We start from the raw sequence: 10,251 nt of genomic DNA, 5'->3' as shown, positions 1-10,251 counted from the left end.
CAAAGACTTGTACAATAATGTTCACAGCAGCCTTATTCATTTGGACAAAAAGTAGAAGAAACCCAAATGTCCATCAACTGATGAATAAAGAAAATGTGGTATACATGTACAATGGAGTACTGATACATGCTACAACATAGATGAACTTTGAAAACATTAAGTAAAAGAAGCCAGACACAAAAGGTCACATATTATACAATTCCATTTATTAAGAATTTAGAATAAGCAAATCCAGTCATACAGAAGGTAGATTAGTGTTTCCCAGGGGCTGAGGGAATTAAAAATGGGGAGTGACTAAGGAAGCTCACACAGCATCTTAGAGAGCCTCATCCACCAGAGGGCAGACAGCAGAAGCAAGAAGAACTACATTCCTGCAGTCTGTGGAACAAAAACCACATTCACAGGAAGATAGACAAAATGAAAAGGCAGAGGACTATGTACTAGATGAAGGAACAAGATAAAACCCCAGAAAAACAACTAAATGAAGTGGAGATAGGCAACCTTCCAGAAAAAGAATTCAGAATAATGATAGTGAAGATGATCCAGGACCTCAGGAAAAAAATGGAGGCAAAGATTGAGAAGATGCAAAAAGTGTTTAACAAAGACCTAGAAGAGTTAAAGAACAAAAAAACAGAGATAAACAATACAATAACTGAAATGAAAAATACACTAGAAGGAATCAATAGCAGAATAACTGAAGCAGAACAGATAAGTGACCTGGAAGATAGAATGGTGGAAATGACTGCCATGGAACAGAATAAAGAAAAAAGAATGAAAAGAAATGAAGACAGCCTGAGACCTCTGGGACAACATCAAACACAACAACATCCACATTATAGAGGTCCCAGAAGGAGAAGAGAGAGAGAAAGGACACGAGAATATATTTGAAGAGACTATAGTCGAAAACTTCCCTAACATAGGAAAGGAAATAGCCACCCAAGTCCAGGAAGCACAGAGAGTCCCAGGCAGGACAAACCCAAGACGAAACACACTGAGACACATAGTAATCAAATTGACAAAAATTAAAGACAAAGAAAAATTATTAAAAGCAACAAGGGAAAAACAACAAATAACATACAAAGGAATCCCCATAAGGTTAAACAGCTGATTTCTCAGCAGAAACTCTACAAGCTAGAAGGGAGTGGCACGAAATATTTAAAGTGATGAAAGGTAAGAACCTAAAATCAAGATTACTCTACCCGGCAAGGATCTCATTCAGATTTGACGGAGAAATCAAAAGCTTTACAGACAAGCAAAAGCTAAGAGAATTCAGCACCACCAAACCAGCTCTACAACAAATGCTAAAGGAACTTCTCTAAGTGGGAAAAACAAGAGAAGACAAGGAACTACAAAAACAAACAAAACAATTAAGAAAATGGTCATAGGAACACACACATCGATAATTACCTTAAACGTGAATGGATTAAATGCTCCAACCAAAAGACACAGGCTTGCTGAATGGATACGAAAACAAGACCCATATATATGCTGTCTACAAGAGACTCACTTCAGACCTAGGGACACATACTGACTGAAAGTGAGGGGATGGAAAAAGATATTCCATGCAAATGGAAATCGAAAGAAAGCTGGAGTAGCAATACTCATATCACATAAAATAGACGTTAAAATAAAGAATGTTACAAGGGACAGGAAGGACATTACATAATGATCAAGGGATCAATCCAAGAAGAAGATATAACAATTATAAATATATAGGCACCCAACATAGGAGCACCTCAATACATAAGGCAACTGCTAACAGCTCTAAAAGAGGAAATCAACAGTAACACAATAATAGTGGGGGATTTTAACACCTCATTTACACCAATGGACAGATCATCAGACAGAAAATTAATAAGGACACAAAAACTTTAAATGACACAATAGAACAGATAGATTTAATTGATGTTTATAGGATATTCCAACTGAAAACAGCAGATTACACTTTCTTCTCAAGTGCACATGGAACATTCTCCAGAATAGATCACATCTTGGGTCACAAATCAAGCCATGGTAATTTAAGAAAATTGAAATCATATCAAGCATATTTTCCGACCACAATGCTATGAGATTAGAAATCAATTACAGGTGGAAAAAACGTAAAAACCACAAACACATGGAGCTTAAACAATACGTTACTAAATAACCAAGAGATCACTTAAGAAATCAAAAAATACCTAGAGAAAATGACAACGAAAACACAACGATCCAAAAACCATGGATGCAGCAAAAGCAGTTCTAAGATGGAAGTTTATAGCTATACAAGCCTACCTCAAGAAACAAGAAAAATCTCAAGTAAACAATCTAACCTTATACCTAAAGGAACTAGGAAAGAAGAACAAACAAAACCCAAAGTTAGAAGAAGGAAAGAAATCAATAAGATCAGAGGAGAAATAAATGAAATAGAAACAAATGGTACAGATGAATTGGTTTGCAAGGCAGAAACAGAGACACAGATGTAGAGAACAAACGTATGGACAGCAAGTGGGGAAAGGGGGGGGGAGGGGGGAGGGGGCTAGTGGCAGTGGGACGAATTGGGAGATTGAGATTGACATATATACACTAATATGTATAAAATAACTAATAAGAACCTGTTGTATAAAAAATTAAAATAATATAAAATTCAAATAAAAGAAAGAAAACAATAGCAAAGATCAATAAAACTAAAAGCTGGTTCTTTGAGAAGATAAATGAAATTGATATACCTTTAGTCAGAGTCATCAAGAAAAAGAGGTAGAGGACTCAAATCAATAAAATTAGAAATGAAAAAGGAGAAGTTACAATGGACACCAGAGAAATATAAAGCATCATAAGAGACTACTACAAGCAACTCTATGCCAATAAAATGGATAACCTGGAAGAAATGGACAAATTCTTAGAAAGATATAACCTTCTAAGACTGAACCAGGAATAAATAGAAAATATGAACAGACCAATCACAAGTAATGACATTGAAACTGTGATTAAATATCTCCCAACAAACAAAAGTCCAGGACCAGATGGCTTCACAGATGGACTCTATCAAACATTTAGAGAAGAATTAACACCCATCCTTCTCACACTCTTCCAAAAATTGTAGAGGAAGGAACACCCCCAAACTCATTCTATGAGGCCACCATCACCTGATACCAAAACCAGACAAAGATACTACAAAAAAAAGAAAATTACAGACCAATATCACTCGTGAATATAGAGGCAAAAATCCTCAACAAAATACTAGCAAACAGAATCCAACAACACATTAAAAGGATCATAAACCATGATCAAGTGGGATTTATCCCAGGGATGCAAGGATTCTTCAATATACGCAAATCAATCAATGTGATACACCACATTAACAAACTGAAGAATAAAAACCATATGATCATCTCAATAGATGCAGAAAAAAGCTTTTGACAAAATTCAATACACGTTTATGATAAAAACTCTCCAGAAAGTGGGCATAGAGGGAACCTACCTCAACATAATAAAGGCCATATATCACAAACCCACAGCAAACATCATTCTGAATGGTGAAAAACTGAAAGCATTTCCTCTAAGATCAGGAACAAGACAAGGATGTCCACTCTCACCACTATTATTCAACATAGTTTTGGAAGTCCTAGCCACAGCAATCAGAGAAGAAAAGGAAATTAAAGGAATACAAATTGGAAAAGAAGAAGTAAAACTGTCACTGTTTGCAGATGACATGATACTATAAATAGAGAAATCTAAAGATGCCACCAGAAAGCTACGAGAGCCAATCAATGAAGTTAGTAATGTTGCAGGATACAAAATTAAAGCACAGAAATCTCTTGCATTTCTATACACTAACAGTGAAAGATCAGAAAGAGAAATTAAGGAAACAATCCCATTCACCATTGCAACAAAAAGAATAAAATACCTAGGAATAAACCTACCTAAGGAGGCAAAAGACCTGAATTCAGAAAACTGTAACACTGATGAAAGAAATCAAAGATGACACAAACAGATGGAGAGATATACCATGTTCTTGGATTGGAAGAATCAATATTGTGAAAATGACTACCATACCATGTGAAAATGATTACTATACTACCCAAAGGAATCTACAGATTCAATGCAATCCCTGTCAAATTACCAATGGCATTTTTTACGGAACTAGAACAAAAAATCTTAAAATATGTATGCAGACGCAAAAGACCCCTAATAACCAAAGCAATCTTGAGGGGAAAAAAAGGAGCTGGAGGAATCAGACTCCCTGACTTCAGACTATACTACAAAGCTATAGTAATCAAGACTATATGATACTGGCACAAAAACAGAAATATAGATCAATGGAACAGGATAGAAAGCCCAGAGATAAACCCACACATCTATGGTCAACTAATCTATGACAAAGGAGGCAAGGATATACAATGGAGAAAAGACAGTCTCTTCAGTAAGTGGTGCTGGGAAAACTGGACAGCTACATGTAAAAGAATGAAATTAGAACACTTCCTAACACCATACAGAAAAATAAACTCAAAACAGATTAAAGAGGTAAATGTAAGGCCAGACACTATATAACTCTTAGAGGAACATATAGGCAGAACACACTATGACATAAATCACAGCAAGATCCTATTTGACCCACCTCCTAGAGAAATGGAAATAAACAAAAAGAAACAAATGGGACCTAATGAAACAAAAGCTTTTGCACAACATAGGAAACCATAAACAAGACTAAAACACAACCCTCAGGATGGTAGAAAATACTTGCAAATGAATCAATGGACAAAGGATTAATCTCCAAAATATATAAACAGCTCATGCAGCTCAATATTTAAAATAACAAACAACCCAATCCAAAAATGGGCAGAAGACCTAAATAGACATTTCTCCAAAGAAGACATACAGATGGCCAAGAGGCACATGAAAAGCTGCTCAACATCACTAATTATTAGAGAAATGCAAATCAAAACTACAATGAGGTATCATCTCACACCAATTCAAATAGGCATCAGAAAATCTACTAGCAGCAAATGCTGGAGAGGGTGTGGAGAAAAGGGAACCCTCTTGCACTGTTGGTGGGAATGTAAATTGATACAACCACTATGGAGAACAGTATGGAGGTTCCTTAAAAAACTAAAAATAGAATTACCATATGACCCAGCAATCCCACTACTGGGCATATACCCAGAGAAAACCATAATTCAAAAAGACACATGCACCCCAATGTTCATGCAGCACTATTTACAACAGCCAGGTCATGGACGCAACCTAAATGTCCATTGACAGATGAATGGATAAAGAAAATGTGGTACATATATACAATGGAATATTACTCAGCCATAAAAGGGAATGAAATTGGGTCATTTGTAGAGACATGGATGGACCTATAGACTGTCATACAGAATGAAGTCAGAAAGAGAAAAACAAATATCGTATATTAACACATATATGTGGAATCTAGAAAAATGGTACAGATGAACCGGTTTGCAAGGCAGAAATAGAGACACAGATATAGAGAAAGAACATATGAATAGCAAGGGGGGAAAGCCGGGGGTGGTGGTGGTTGTGGTGGTGGGATGAACTGGGAGGTTGGGTTGAAATATATACAGTAATATGTATAAAATAGATAAGTAATAAAGAGATAAATAAATAAAAATGGGGAGTGACTATTAATGCATATAAGGTTTCTTTCTGGAGTGATGAAAACGTTCTGGAATTATATAGTGGTGATAGTTGCACAACTTTGTAAATACACTTAAAGCTACTTAAGGCTTTAAAAGGTGAATGTTATGGTATATAAATTGTATCTCAATAAATGTTTTTAAATAAAAACAATTCCGAAAGCTTTGGAAACTCAGAAACATAATTCTAAATAATCCATGAGTCAAAAAGTAAATCATAAAGAAATTAGAAAAATTTTTGAGCCACATGACAAAAATACAACACATGAAAATTTGTGGCATGAAATAAAGTGATACTTAGAAGGACATTTATGATTTTAAATACTTATATGCAACACATATAATTGACTAGTATCCTGAATGTCTGTATTTACAGAAAACACACAAGACAGATGAAAACATGTAGAAACTGAACCACAGTGATGCAATCAGAAATTCAGACTAAAGAAAATTATACAGTAAACCAGTTGGATTCTTCTACCAATAAACTGCAAGGGGAAAAAAAAAATCAGAGAGAGGGAGGATGAAAGGGAGATTTACAGACCAAAAGCAACTTAGACACCAGTCAATTGCTAGTATGGACTTTATTTGGATCCTGTTACAAAACATACTGTAAAAAATAAGAATTGGAAATCTGAACACTAGATGTATAACAATGAAGAGCAATGAGAAAAGGATAATCTTTTCAATAACCAGTGCTAAGTTAGATAGGCATATGGGGAAATATGAAAATGGATTTCTATCTAATATTATACACAAAAATCATTTTCAGGTAGATTGTAGATCTAAAGGTGAAAGCCAAAACTATAAAGCTTTTGGAAGATCACATACAAGAAAATCTTCATGATCTTGAAGTAGGGAATGAGTGTGTAAATAGGAAACAAAAGCTGCTAGCCAGAGGAAAGTCTTAATTGGACTACAAGACTACAATCTTAAATGAAGTGTGAAACAATAAGCCACAGAATGGTATACATGCAACACAGAACAAAGAACTAGTATGCTAAACATACAAAGAACTGAAATCATTAAGAAAAAGAAAAAGCAGTAGAAAAATGAGCAAAAGACTGGAACAGGCACATCGTTAAGTTACTCAACCTCATTTAAACTTAAGAACAAGCAAATCAACAACACACTGAGATATTATACACCAACTACTTTGTGAAAATTCCACTGACAACATCAAATGTAGGTGAAAATTTGGAATACTAGAAACATGTTCTGCTGCCATGAAAATTCCTATGCTTTAGTAGATCATTCCAAACTGTTTTTCTAGCAATGGCAAATTCTTTTCCTATGGCAATATAAGTTGGTACAATCACTTTAGAAAACAGTTTGCCATTATTCTACTGAAGCGGAAAATATGCATATCCTAAAACCCAGCAATTCCACTCTGATACATACAATAGCATGAATATAAAGTAAAAGCAACAGACAAAAAATACATACAGCCCAATTTTATTTATATAAAGTTGAAAAGGGGCTTCCCTGGTGGCGCAGTGGTTGAGAGTCCACATGCCGATGCAGGGGACACGGGTTCGTGCCCCAGTCCAGGAGGATCCCACATGCCGCGGAGCGGCTGGGCCCGTGGACCATGGCCGCTGAGCCTGCATGTCTGGAGCCTGTGCTCCGCAACGGGAGAGGCCACAACAGTGAGAGGCCCGTGTATGGCAAAAAAAAAAAAAAAAAGTTGAAAAATGGGAAAAACTAAACTGTATCATTTAAAAATGCATAAATAGCTGAGAAAACTAAAGTAAGTCAAAAGGATTACTATAAAAATAAATTTTGTGATTACTTTCAGGGGAAAGGAATAGGTTATGATTGGGAAGAGGTACATTAGAAGGCTGCTGAGTGTCTCGAAATGATCTTTCTTCAATTGAATTGTGGTTAAGCAAATGTTGACTTTACAAATGCTTGTTAAGCTGTACATATTTTATGTATTTCTATTTGTCTCCACACACTGCACACACCAAACTAAACACACACAGACACACACACACACACACACACCCCATAATGGATCTTTTCATCAAAGTTTTAGCTGCTATAAATTCTTCTCCCCACATTTCCACACTCTGCAAATTTTCATTCATAAGCAGCTATTACTTTTCATAATGGGAGTAAATACCTTCTCCCAATAGCATAATGAACATTGCTGAAAAATTATGGCAGCTAATGTTTATTGATTACCTTTTTATGCAACACAGTATACTACACTCTTCATATACATTAACACATTTAAGATAAAAAACAACTCTAAAAGGTAGCTATGATCAGCCTCTTTACAGAGGTAATTGCCAGTGTTCACATAATTATAAATGTCAGTTAGTCAATCTGAACTGAACTTTTCCCACCATTCTACACAAAGTCCAATAGTTGATAGTTTACTAACCCTTCATTCACCATCCCCTTACAATATTCTGTGGCATTTTCCTCATCTGATATTTAACTACTTCATTCATTTATTCGACATTCATTCATTTATTCAATACATTTATTTAGTATCTACTATATTCCAGGTACTGCTCTATATACAGGATATACAGGGGTGAAAAGGAATGACAAAGTCCAAGCTTATATTTTAGTGGGGGAGGCAGACAATAAACAAATAATTTCAGATAGTGATCAGTTCTGTGAAGAAAATAGAATAATGTGATAGTGATTAGGGGGTAGCAGAAACATTTGGGCTGAGATTTGAGTGCTAAATCAGCTATGCAAACTACTGGAAGGGGTTCCAGGCTGGGGACGCTATAAATATCAAAGTCCTGAAAGGGAAATGAGCCTTGGCATATTCAGTGAAGAGAAAGAAGGCTGCTCTGCCTGCAGTACAGTGAGCAAAGAACACAGAGAGTGAACCATGCAGGGCCAGGTCAGCCAGAGCAAGGAACTTAGATTTCATCTTGATGCAGTGGGAAGACATTGGAAGCTTTTAAGGGAGTGTCACAGAACAATTTACCTCTAAAAGAAAAAAAAATAACTTAGGACCTATGTAAAGCAAAGACTGTTGGGGTAGGGGGCGAGGGAGTACAGGTGGGAAATGACAAGAGTGGAAGTGGGAAGATATCCGTTTTTATTAAGAAACCCAGGGAGGAGATGAAGGAGCTTGAACTAGAGGGGTAGCAATAAAAATGGAGAGAAATGTTCAGCTTCCAGACATATTTTGAGGGTAGAGCAAATAAACTGAATGTCTATTTCTTTGTTAAGTATTTATTGCATGCTATAATGTACCAGGCACTGTTCTACGTGCTGGGGATGCAGAACTGAATAAGACAAATAGGGTCCCTGACCTCAAGGAGCTTATATAGTACATATTCCAATGGGAGAAATAGACATTTAATAGATAAATAAAAATACCCCATAATGTCAGATAATAAATGCTATGATGAAAAATAAAGTGTGGCAGAGGTGGGGTAATATATTAGGTAAGTCGGGAAAAAGACTTTGCATAGGAGGTGACACTTAAGCAAAGACTTAAAAGTGAAGCACAGGCCACACAAATACTTTGGTAAGTACTCCTGGCAGAGGGAAGAGCAAACGAAACGATCACCTCAACGATTTTGAGGTGAGACTGTACCTATGTTGTGAGCAGAAGAGCAAAGCCAAGGTGGCTAGAGTGGGATGAGCAAGTAGAAGTGGCAGATGAGGCCAAAGAGAACATATCCCATAAAGCCACGTAGGTCGTAGAGAATATTTTGAATTTTATTTGAAGTGTGACAAAAAGCTATGAGAGTTGAGAGCAGGAAGGGATACTTGATTCACATTTTAGAAGGACCAGTCTGACTACTGAAGGACGAGCAATATGAAAAGAGAGATAACGATGGCTTTGATTAGAATGGTACTATTAGAGGTATTACATTTGCTGAATTAAATAGGAGTTGCTGAATTGAATACAAAATATGAAAACCGTGTCGAGGATGATTTCTAGAGTTTTGGCTTAAGAAAACTAGGGAGTGAATATAACGTTTACTGAGATGGGGGAAGCTAGGGAGGAATAGGTTGGAGGACAGGGATCAAAAGTTGTTTTTGTTCATGAGATGACTATTAGTCAAGGGGAAATTTCAGGTAGGCTGTGGCTATAAAGTCTGGAGCTCAGGGGATAGGTCAGAGACAACTTTGTTTCTGAGTTACTAATGGCTGGCTGACAATTCTCAGGAACAAAATTTCTTTCATATTTGGGAATGTACTGGCTCAATTCTTAGGAGCCACCTATAAGTTCAATCGTATTCCTCCTATGGGTATACTGCAGTAATACCATTTACCAGGATATACTATATATGATAAACTCTATAAAATTTCATGTCCTTGGCTTCCTTTTTTTTTTTTTTTTTTTTTTTTGCCACATCACACGGCATGTGGGATCCTAGTTCCCTGACCAGGGATCAAACCCGTGTCCACTGCAGTGGAAGTGTGGAGTCCTAACCACTGGACCACCAGGGAATTCCCTGTTCTTAGCTTCAGACTAAGATAATTGATTAATTTTTATAAATTACCAAGAAAAGAGAATACTGGGTCCCAATCTAACATTCAAAAATTAATATAAATTTCATTGAAAGAACAAGGTCTTACTAAAACTAATAGGTAAAAAAAAGCCAGGAATCAGATCTATGTCCATTATAGCTTC

The sequence above is a fragment of the Neophocaena asiaeorientalis genome, unplaced genomic scaffold (genome assembly GCF_003031525.2).
Source record: "Neophocaena asiaeorientalis asiaeorientalis breed wild unplaced genomic scaffold, Neophocaena_asiaeorientalis_V1.1 scaffold308, whole genome shotgun sequence".
NCBI classification, from domain to species: domain Eukaryota; kingdom Metazoa; phylum Chordata; class Mammalia; order Artiodactyla; family Phocoenidae; genus Neophocaena; species Neophocaena asiaeorientalis.
This window is presented reverse-complemented; position numbering follows the sequence as displayed.